The sequence below is a fragment of the Bos mutus genome, chromosome X (genome assembly GCF_027580195.1).
Source record: "Bos mutus isolate GX-2022 chromosome X, NWIPB_WYAK_1.1, whole genome shotgun sequence".
In the NCBI taxonomy this organism is placed as follows: Eukaryota; Metazoa; Chordata; class Mammalia; order Artiodactyla; family Bovidae; genus Bos; species Bos mutus.
This window is the reverse complement of record NC_091646.1, coordinates 50842795-50855025: the sequence shown is the minus strand read 5'-3', so window position 1 is coordinate 50855025 and position 12231 is coordinate 50842795. Positions and strand designations below refer to the sequence as shown.

Here is a 12231-nt window from a genome sequence, read left to right as displayed (position 1 = left end):
ACATTCCACCCATGATGCATGATATATTTATGGGTTTCCTAGATAAGCATTTCAAATTCTAATCGTTATATTTGGCTTTAGTTGTACTAGAAAAAATGGCACATCTGTCCTATTATTTCATCACTATTACTATTTAGGTTAATTTCTATGAGCAAAAAATAGTTTTTTAAAAAGTGTATGTGGAGATGGAAAAAATTCTGAAGGTTATACTTGAATGACTGAAAATTAATAAAGCATGCTATAGACCAGCGGTTTTCAATCTGAGGTGATCTATTCCCCCCTCCCCACCCAACAATGGGATATTTGGCAATGCCTGGAGATAGTTTTGTTTGTCACAACATGGTGGGAGGGGTGCTACTGGCATCCAGTAGGTATAGGGATACTAATAAACACTCTAATGCATAGGACAGTTCCCCCACCCCCTGCAAGAAAGAATTACCTGGTCTCAAATGTTAGTAGTGCTAAGGCTGAAAAACTCTGCTGTAGACCCGTGCTTCTCAGAAGTGCCTATGAGTCAAATAGGAATATTGTGAAAGTGCAGCTTCTGATTCAGGAAGTCTGAGGTGAGGTCTGAGATTCTGCACTTCTGAAAAACCTTTAGGTGATGCTATTATTGCTGTTCCATGGACCACATATTGAGTATCAAGGACCTGTAACTTCCCTCTTTCTCCCTCCACCAAATGCCACTGAGCTAGAGTTCCATACCCTCAAGGCTCTGCTCAGGGAGGGTTTGGTTATTCTGAGAAATGACTAAGGAGTAATGGCTGAAAATAGATTAACGTGATTTCTTGCCATTTAGCAGGGCCATCAAAGTCTTAAACCAAAGACTAATTTGGTTGATACGTTCAGGAACTAAGCATAGCCAAAAAGAGAGATACATTTTGCTCTGGGGTACCTTTTGGAGAATAGACAGAATTTTCCGTAAAAGGCAGGCACACCTAGGCTGGATTTGTAAAAATGGTTTGTTTTGTTCATTTTCATTTGCCTGGCACCCAGCACAGTATCAAGCTCAAAGTAGATGCCCAAAATATGTTTGTTGAACCAATTGACAAGTTATACATAGCTCTATAGATAGCTATTAGAACAACAAAGGAAAGTATCTACTGGGGCAGAACACTGCCATGAACCTCTTCAAGGTCAGAAAGGAATGCCCTTTGGTATCTTTTTATGTGAATGAGTATCATTAAACTGGATGCATCTTCCCAAAATATACTTCTTCTCCCTTGGATGGCAGCAGGATCATTTAAAATGTTTCTTGTTAGAAATCTTTGGAGCAGGGTGAGTGTGTATGTGGTGGGCATTTGGGGGGCACTTTACCTGTTCCATTTTCAGAAAGGAAGCTTCGTGGTAAAGGATTGAAGACTCCAGGACCTACAAGAAGAAACTGGGCCAAAGAGGGGGATCCTCCAGCTGTGCTGGCTTGAGCTATCAGGGCTCCTCTTCCCACTACCTTTGACTCTTGGAAATGTGTGCGATTTGACATGTGCCAGCCATAGGGCCACCACTGTGCCACACGCTTCCTTTCGTGGACCTGCCACACACCAGAAAGTACCCCTTTGGGAGTCATTCCCTTGGATAATACAAGTTTTCTAAAAGTTCTTGTTAAAATATATGGAACTAGTATACAGAAAGAATAGATTGGTTGCCTAGGGCTGGGGAAGTTGGAGGGATTTTGAGAGTGACTGCTAATAGGTACAAGGTTTCTTTTGTTTGGTTTTAAATATTTTTATCTATTTATTTATTTGGCTGCACTGGGTCTTATTTGTGGCATGCAGGATCTTCAGTCTTCTTTGTGGCATGCAAACTCTTAGTTGCAGCATGTAGGATCGAGTTCCCTGACTAGGGATTGAACCTGGGCTCCCTGCATTAGGAGTGTAGAGTCTTACCCACTGAACCACCAGGGAAATCCCGAAGGTTTCTTTTTGGAGCAATGGAAGTGTCCTAAAGTTGATTATGGTCATGGTTGCGCGGCTCTGTGACTATGTTAAGCCCACTGAATTGTGTGCTTCAGATGGGTAGTTGTATAGCATGTGAATTATCTCTCAATAAAGCTGTTATAAAAATACATAAATATATGAATTAAATTAGGAGATACAGATTAAGAAATAACCAGGGGAACCTTAGTGGACTTCCCTGGTGGCTCAGATGGTAAAAGGGTCTGCCTACAATGTGGGAGACCCAGGTTTGATCCCTAGGTTGGGAAGATCCCCCTGGAGAAGGAAATGGCAACCCACTCCAGTACTCTTGCCTGGAAAATCCCATGGACGGATAGAGGAGCATGGAGTTGCAAAGAGTTGGACACAACCGAGCAACTTCACTTTCACTTTTCACTTTCAGGGGAACCTTGGAGAACCTCATGTAAGGGAGAAAGATGGTTTCCATCCACACATGGAAACAAGAGATACAGGGTAGTAATCAGGATTCTTCAATTTTAAATTCTCCATAAATTCATATCTACTCTCTTGAATCCAGTTGCCAGTAACCCCAACTGTTATCAACATGTTCCAACATTAGATTGATAGGAGCTAGGAAATATTCAAATGTAGTGAACAAAAAGAGTCAGGTCCCCTAAGATAAAATAATCATGGCATAATTAATAAAGCATAGGGTTTGGCACTACCCTGTGGTTCTGGAAGGCCTTTAAATTCAATCAGGCCACTTGGACCATTGTTGTTTTCCACAGAGAGCTGCAGGACCTGAGGCCTGAGAAAAATGGATTTTTTTTTTTTTTTCATTGAAATGGAGACTATGGTTTTGGAAGAGGCAATGTTAAAACCACACTTATTTCATATAGCCTGGTGGCTAAATGTTCCAAAACCACAGAGGGAGAACCCCTGTCTCTCCACATGTGGCTTTCCATGAACCCACTGTAATTTTAATAGTTTGCCACGTCACAGATGAAACATAAATGGCAGGGTCACTTCAGTAAATGACTTCAATAAATGTGTTTGAGAAAACAGAAATGACAGGGCGTGGGACCTAGATCCCCTATTCCTACGGCTGAGCTCATGCGAGTTGAACATGCAAGTATCAATAGTATGATTTTGAATGTAATAATGAGCTCTCTCATCCTCCAACTTATGTCTTGGAAATGCCTTGGAAGGAAAAATAATGCATTTAGCTATTTAGCAAGATTATGTTTACATCTTGCTATAAATAAAGGGTCTTAGGAGCAGGACAGGATGGCTTGTTCAACTCAGGAAAAGAATGGCTGTCCTAGGAAAAGAATGACAACTAGGAGTTTGGGGGCTAACAAAACAAATTGGTCTTTTTCTCAGTTTTGCTCTAAGCTTCCCCTGATTACTGTGACCAGTAATTCTTGGACTTGGAAATATAAATTGAGAAGGGGCTATTACTGGGACCCAGTATTGTGAACCTGCTGCCAGCAGCCACTGAGTAATCTACTACACAGCACATTGTTATTTGTGACTCCCTTAGGCCCCATTAGTGCAAGAGAAACCTAGGACAAAGGAAAGACTACAAGAAGACAAAGGAAATAGGCATTCAGTAGAGTTATTAAATATGTATTTCACAGCAAGGAATTATCTCTATTGGACTCCAACTGGAGGCAGTCCAGCATTTGGCCTGCGACTGACCCTGGGTACAATAAACCCCCAAATTTCAAGAAAGCATTGTGGAAACTCCCCTAATTGAACTCATCTCGCTCTGTAGAAGACAGTGGGTTATTTACAAGGCATATCCTGCCACGTTCTCTTTCCTGCTACGAGGATATTTTATCATCTTTCCAGATTTCACACCAGGGTCAGTCTCATTTGGCTCTGTTTTCTTTGTGTCTGCAGATCTCAAATTGTCAGGGAACATCTTGTCAGGAAAAGGCCAGATGGGCAGACAGGGAAGTGATCCAGCCCCTGAGGAAATAAAGTGCTCAACCTGTCTGCACTCCCTTGGGGCACCGGAGTGAGGGGCCAGACAGAGAGGGACACAAGAGGAGGTTCCTCCAACTTCACTCAGAGCTGCAGAAACCTGGGCCACACGAGCTCTTTTGGAGTGTAGGGAGCAGGAAATTCCAATTTCCATGTTGTGAGCTAACAGGATGAAATCTGATACCACCCTCCCTATGCTCTGGAAATGAACTCAGTCCTCTCTTTGAATTGGGGTCTTGGAGCCACAGAACCTCATAATGCAATTTTCACTCCCCAGGCCCTTGTAAGAGGCAAAGTGAAATACTGGTGATACGTGATCTAATTAAGGGCTCACACTGAAGGGAGCTCTCACTAGTTTTACATTTTGATTCCTGAGAGATGTTTTTCTCTGGCAATCACGTGGCAAACAGATTTTAGACAAAAGCAATTCAGAGTCATTTTGGCACCCTCAACACCTAGCAATGTTTGATACGTGGTGCTTAGTAAATGTGTCTTTATAGAGTAAGCATGACTTCTGGCATTAACCTCTCCTTATCGATTTGGAATATAAGCACAGATGCCATCCCTTCCATGGTCTCTGAATTGATTATGCCCTGGGGGCCTGGAAAATATCTAAGTAAAACAGACAGGAAGAGTTAAGCATTGTTAGCCAGGGAACCATGCTTCTGATTGTTCTGAGAGCTGATTCTGGGGTAAAATCTAGTTGGCTTCCTCTTCTCAGCCTTGGCCCTTAGCCCAGTGGTTTTGACCCACAGCTGTGTCTCTGGACTGATTACTTTCTACAGTCTTATTGGGTTTCCTGATTGCTATCCCTGTTCCCTGTCCCATGAGCTGAACATTAGTCCACAGATGTCAGGGGAAGAGACTTGGCTTTTACTGTCTAATTGCTTTAGTGGTGATAAGTCAGAGTACAGTTCTGGGTTAAGGAGTCCCAAATCAACTTACCTAGAAAAGGAGCAGTCAGAGAGCAAGGTCAAGTTCTAAAGGCCAGGGTTGGAATCCACAGGCCAGGGAGCTGAGAACAGAATAGAGACAACTCACTGGATTTAAGTTTGGAAACGTAGGATAGGTTATGAAGATTAATTTCATGACATTATGCTAATGATGTATTCAATCAATGGTTCTCAACCTAGGGCCGATTTTGCTAGGGGCCATTTAATAATGTCTAGACATATTTTTGATTGTCACAACTGTGGGAGTGCTGCTATCATTTAGTGGATAGTGGTTGAGGATGCTGCTAGACATCCTACAATGCACAAGACAGCCCCGCACAGCAGAAAATTATCCAACTCAGATGTCTGTATTAGAGGCACAAGATACAGGTTATAGATCACAACTATATGAAATATTAAAAAGATACTGGATCACTTCTCAGTCTTTTGAATAAGATCAAGTGTAGTATCTGCTCTTATGAGTTTAATACCTGATACGTCCTCTATCTGAGGACAGTATATTAAATGGATTTTTGGAGCAGGGACTTGGAATAGGAGCTTGCTCCATCCACTCCAAGCATCAGCCTGGTATTTCAGTACTTCCAAGAATGGTGCATCCTCTCCAGGGACAAAACTGCCAGTCCGAATGAAAGTGCCGTTCTAAACTCACAGGCAACTGGATTTTTGAAGCCCTGGCACTCAGGTCTGAACTGTCAGGATCAGTCTCATCAGGCTCTATTCTCATTTCTCATGCCTCACACCCATCTCTTCTCTGTTGTCCAAGCTCCTGCCATATCTCCTGAAAAAAAAAAAAAAGATACTGGAAGGATACACATCATAGTTATCATAGGGGAATGTTTAGGTGGCAGGATAAGGCATATTTTTTTCTTTTCTCTGGTCTGTAAATTCTCTAACATAACTATATTGCTTTTAAATTTTAAATTGATTTTTAATTACATAAATAATATCTGGACACATTGTGCTTGTAAAATATTACAGTATTACAGATAAAACTGTGAAGATGTCTTTGACCAATCTGGTTTCTTCCACCTCAGACCCATTCCCAGAGATAACCAGTTTTGTGGCTACAACTTTTCAGAGCTTTATCTATACTTTTATACATATATTGTATGTAACTATGGAAATACATCTACTGTGTCATTGGTTTTTACGGATTCATAGTATTCTATAGTTTATCTATTTCCCTACTAAATAACATTTAGTTTGCTTCCAGTCTGGGGTTATTATGACAAATGCTGCATTGTACATGTCTCCTTGAACATGCTTGCCAGGGTTTCCAAAAGGGTATAAAAATTGCTGGGTTATGGAAAAAACACACATTTAAAATTTTATCAGTTACAACCAATTGCCTTCCAGAGAGCTGACAAATTTAATTTCCTGAAAACCTCACTAACACTTGATATTTTTTGGGTTTAAACCTGAATGAAACTTTTGGCCAACCCAACAGTTTGTTTTTCATGTTTGCCAATCAGATAGTTGAGAAATAGTGTAATTCTTTTGTTTTAGTTTTAATTTGCATTTCTCTTGTTACTGCTGAGATGGAGCATCTTCCTCAAGTATTTGCTGAATCTATCATATATTCTCCTCAGTGATGTTCACATCCCTTGCTCACTTTTATAAGACCTTTCCAATAGTTTTTTTTAAAAAACAGAAGAGAGCAGGATCAGGTTGCACAAAAACACAGAAATCAGTCTACCAAGTGTCTTGTCTGTCCTTCCTCCCTAACACAGATCCTAAATCCCACCCAGACCAAAATGACCCCTTTTTGCCATTACTGAGAATTCAAGAGCATAGCTATATTAGGAAACAAATTAGCAAAGCCCATTCTCACCACAGTTCTGTGTTTCCCTGGACTGTGAGCCTTTGCTATGCCAGCATCTTGATACTGAATAGCCAGCAGGTACTGCCAGTCAGATTCGCTCCAGTCAAATACAAATCTGATATGTGACGAAGCATAAAGGAGCATGAAAGGCAGCGTGTGAACTGAATGTTATCTGCTGCCCGTGCAAATGGCAATTAGGACCATTAAATTTCAGTTAATCTTCATTAAGAACATCTGTTGTCTAGCCCACATGAGAAAACCAAAGATGGGGTTGGGTGATTGTGCCCACTCCCAATAAGTAGTTGTATCAACGAGTTTCCTGCCCACTCTCAGGCATAAACTGAAAGAGATGTGGCAAGGAAAAGTAGGAAAAGTATAACATCTGATACATACTAAGGAATAAAACTAGATGTACAGCATCTTCAAGACTCGAGTATTATTTGAAACCAGAGTGCTTGTAAGCTATGGCCCTTGTGGCGAAGAAGATGAATGATTAGTCCTAGTGAATTTCAAGATCACCAAATGGGGGTTCCAGAGTCTCAGGCAAAACTGGCTCTTGAGTGGGCCTCTCTGCTCTTTTGGTTGCTCTATCCCACACACCCTCCTACTCTGTCCACTGGGGTCCTGATCTTTGCCAGGGGACTGTGAATACAAACCAATTCAAATCACCACTACCAACATGTTGCTTGACTAACATCCTCCTGTCTCACATGTACATGGCATCTTCTGCCTTATCAGCCTCCCAGTTGGCTTGTATCTGTGATGGAGCAGATGTTCTCACCAGTTCCAAAGAGGTATTAGGGGAAGGGGAAGGACTTCTGCACCTTTGTCTGAGTTTAGGCCGGTTAAGTTCTTCCTTACCATCAACTACTATGGTGATGGTCTTCTTTTCTAAGTCAGTGGCAGGGGATGGGGGAGTCAGATAAGAAGATAGATAGGTAGACAAGTAGTGTAAATTATGTTCCTTTGTATAAGCGTCATGTAGCTCACCTTGGTAGCCTTACCACAGTTGTAATTTTCCATTTGTTTGGGTAGCCATTTGATCAATATGTTTGCCCTACCAGCATGTAAGTAACGTGAGTGCCCAAACCATGTCTGTTTTTGTTCATCAGTGTACCCCTGGCACTTGGCATGGCATCTACCATATAGGTGCTAAATATAATTTTTTGACCTAAAAAGCCAAAAAGTTGTGATTCTGATGTTTTTAAAATGAAGAAAAGCCAGGTATTCAGGCAGGAGTATATGAAGAGGCAGGGGCTTCCCTGGTGGCCCAGACAGTAAAGAATCCGCCTGCAATGTGGGAGACCCAGGTTTGATCCCTGAGTCAGGAAGACCCCCCCCCCCCGGAGAAGGAAATAGCTACCCAGTCCAGTATTCTTGCCTGGGAAATCCCATGGACAAAGGAGCCTGGTGGGCTACAATCCATGGGGTCGCAAAAAGTCAGACATGACTGAGGGACTAAGCATGCACACACACGTGGGAAGAGGCATTTTTCAAAGGTACGGCATCTTACCATCTCTCTACTCTCATCCCAGGGAGACATCTCACCCTGTGAGTCTGCCTTTGTATAAGGCTGTCCCTTGCCACAGTCTGGAGAAGGAAATGGCAACCCACTCCAGTACTCTTGCCTGGAAAATCCCATGGATGGAGGAACCTAGTAGGCTACAGTCCATGGGGTTGCAAAGAGTTGGACACGACTGAGCAACTTCACTTCACTCACTTCATACTTTATCACTGGAAAAGGAAACGGCAACCCACTCCAATATTCTTGCCTGGAGAATCCTGTGGACAGAGGAGCCTGGCGGGCCGTGGCCCATGGGGTCTCAGAGAATCAGACACGACTGATGTGACTAAGCACGCACGCACTTGCCACAGTCATCCCCTAACTTGTCAATAGTGCTTTCATCTAGGAATGTTGTGAGTGATCGAGAATGAAGCCTACCTTTGATAGTTTTCTATTTTCCTGTGATCTCAACACCACTGTTTTCTCCACAACAAATGCTCATTAGCAGGCACAAGCCTATCTTGCTCCTTGGGGCCTAAGGGTAAAATTGTGCCTTCAAGTTGTATAGCTGAGATGGCCAGTGGAGGTAGGGACTGAATACCCCAGGGAACTATATTTACATTAAAATTGAAACAAGGACATACCAGTACATTTATTGTATCACAATTGCTCCTAAAGTCTGCCAAAATATCACTCAGTGTCTCTCAAAGAGAATTGACATAGAAAGAGAAAAGGATGAAAGGTAATGCAGATGCTAGAAATGGAACAAAGATGGCATTTTGAACAAACTTTGACTCAAACTTTGATTCTAGAGAATTCTTATAAGGTAATGATGCTTTCTCCACCTCTTCTCAACCATTCCATTTTACCTCTTCAAACCCTGTTCTTTTCCCACAATCCTTTTCTTGACCTCTTATCTATTACTGTGAATTCTTGCAAGGCCTTTCTTATGTTTCTGTCCCATTGACAGAAAAAAGAGGATTCTACCTGAATCCCTAGCCTTTCCCATATGACCCAGGTTCCTGATACAGAAATAAAGAGCAAGCTGAAATCATGAATGTTTTTACCACAGCAGCTCCATGGTTGCTACTAACTGGAATACCTCTTTTTCATAAAACCCAGAGATTTCCAGGGAGACCATTGCTAATCCCTTAAACTCAAGACATAGATAAAGCAGTTGGCTTGGTTATCACTAATTTCATTTTCATGCTTATGTTTGCCGTCATTCACTGAGGGACAAAAACAAGTCAGCTATGATAAGGGTAAACCCTGGATTAGCATTGTGTATTGTAGCTGTAAATTTTGCTGTAAATGAAAGGTACAAATGATTTGAAATCAGTTATAGAGGAAACAAGAAGCTACAAATGAACCTTTGATGGAAAATAACTTGTTTATTTCCTTAGCTGGGTATTTGGGATTGGTTTATGTTTCACATTTTATAAGGAGATAGTTCCCAATGGACCTGAAGATTGGGTTTATAATAACAGTTTAAGAGCTTAGCTGAAATTAACAAAACCAAACTTCAAAAGGTGTAGAAACGAAAGCAAGAGTTTGAAGTCTAGCTATTTTAAAGATACTGACAATTTCCCCTCTTAGAAGCATGAAACGTTTTCGGGTCAAAGACTTTACTCATCACCTAGTTTCATTTACCATGCAAAATAAAACCTCTTCTTATTGTAAGTTATCTTTTAAACTTTGAGCATCTCCCAAGCAAGAAACTCATTGCTTTTTATTGTCTAAAAAAACCACACATAATATGTTAGTCCATTATCATTTTTTCAGCATCAATTCTTCAGCACTCAGCTTTCTTCACAGTCCAACTCTCACATCCATACATGACCACTGGAAAAACCATAGCCTTGACTAGACGGACCTTTGTTGGCAAAGTTATACCTCTGCTTTTGAATATGCTATCCAGGTTGGTCATAACTTTCCTTCCAAGGAGTAAGCGTCTTTTAATTTCATGGCTGCAATCACCATCTGCAGTGATTTTGGAGCCCCAAAAAATAAAGCCTGACACTGTTTCCACTGTTTCCCCATCTATTTCCCATGAAGTGATGGGACCACATGCCATGATCTTTGTTTTCTGAATGTTGAGCTTTAAGCCAACTTTTTCACTCTCCTCTTTCACTTTCATCAAGAGGCTTTTTAGTTCCTCTTCACTTTCTGCCATAAGGGTGGTGTCATCTGCATATCTGAGGTTATTGATATTTCTCCTGGCAATCTTGATTCCAGCTTGTGCTTCTTCCAGTCCAGCATTTCTCATGGTGTACTTAAGATTAACTAAAATCCTAGGGCCACTGTTAATATCCATTTTGTTTCATCTTATACTGTTGAATTTGGAGATTTAAACGTGGAATTTTATTAAATGTCTTAAATATACTCTCTCCTAGAACTCAACGGAGTGTTAGAAATCCTTTGTTTTGGCCCATCAGTCCTGCCTTTAAACTTTTTTCTAAATCTTGATTCTGTCATCCAACATCAATCTCTTTTGGCAAGGCCCTTGAAAAAAGATTATAACTTGTACTGATATTCAACCCCCAGTTCTTCAATTTACCAACAAATACATAACCAAGCCCTAACTTCAAAAACTGCAAACTCACATTTTATTTTTGTGGCATTTCTCCTCCCTTACCTGGAGAATTCCTATTCACCTATTGAGACCCGTTTCAATTGCTACCTCCTCTGTGAAGTGCTGGGGCTTCCCTGGTGGCTCAGCACTAAAGAATCTGCCTACAGTGCAAGAGACACAGGAGATGTGGGTTCGATCCCTGGGTGGGGAAGATTCCCTGGAGGAGGAAATAGCAATCTACTTACAGTATTCTTGCTGGGAAAATCCCATGGACAGAGGAGCCTCACGGGCTACAGTCCATGGGGTCAGAAAGAGTTGACATGACTGAAGGACTGAGCACTGTGAAATGTTACTCTGTCTGAATTCATCCTTTAAGCAATGTTGACAGGCCCCATTTCTATACATACATGTATTGTATTGAATAACATACTGCCTCTGCTATTTTATGAATTCCTTCAGGTCTTATATATTCTTTGCATCCCCAGGACCTGAGCCCGGGTCAGCAGGTGGACTGTGGTGACTGTCTACTGAGGAAGACTGTGAGGTTGGGTAGGAACTCAGTACAAGAGTGTTGTGAGGCATGAGCCATGAGCTCAGGAGGCAATGTTTTGCCAACCCTGGCCCAGGACATAGTCAGTACTCAAGTATGTTTTTAAATGTATTTTTGCATCCACACCCTGAGATATCTACTTTATCAAAAGAAAAGTAAACTCGGCATAGCTTGTGTCAACCCTTGTTTGTGTCTACTATCATAATTTCTCTTGAGTATTCACAAACAATATTCTAATAACCCTTTTAAGATATTTTTTTCTGGGTACCAACATCAAGTTAATTATTGGTTTGTATTTTCTGAGATATACTTCTTGCCCTTTTAAAAAGTAGGACAACATTTTCTCGTCTTTAGTCTTCTGGCGCCTCTTCCATTTTCCAAGAACTTTCCAGGTGGTGGTGACTCATTTGGAGAAAATGGCCCTTTTCATTCGGACCTTTCAACAGCATTGTTTGTAATGGTCAGGGGCCATGACTAGGAGAGCTGTTTCTTGGAAAATGTCTATTTGAATTGGGCAAATCAGAGGCTGAAGTCAGGATGGCCAATAAATGTGTTATTGACAGAGGCCTGGCCTAGAAAGACAGCCAAGTCTAGGGAGGCAGTTTTCTCTGAACCTTGGCCCAGCAAGCATTTCAGATGGCTCTTCCTGTCTCTTTTCCCTTCCCCTTCTCTTGGCTCCATATTCTCCTCTTGCTCTAGTTTGTCTCCTCTGAGCTGAATTTGGATGGCTAAAGTGTAACCTCAGCACAAAAATGACCAGAAAAATGCACATCTGCCCTTGAGTTCCAGATGAGGACCTAGGTCAGTGACTGTTAGTGACAGAGAAAATAAACAAAATGGTTTCAAGAAATTGCAGATATTAGGTTAATAATAGATACACTTCAGCTGTATATATGTGAAAAAGAGAATATCAGCTATGTAGATACACACAAAAAGTACAGTAAAA

The 12231-nt window shown here is 41.3% G+C and overlaps 1 protein-coding gene and 1 non-coding gene across 2 annotated transcripts in view; both read left to right on the top strand.

Annotated features, from left to right (window-relative positions):
* Positions 1 to 12231, top strand: part of DCX (doublecortin) — a 403487-nt gene that overhangs the window by 328236 nt on the left and 63020 nt on the right. The gene's annotated exons all lie outside the window — the stretch shown is intronic.
* LOC138986562 (U2 spliceosomal RNA) lies at positions 5248 to 5438 on the top strand. Its single transcript, XR_011463375.1, has one exon. It is a non-coding gene; the product is annotated as a U2 spliceosomal RNA (small nuclear RNA).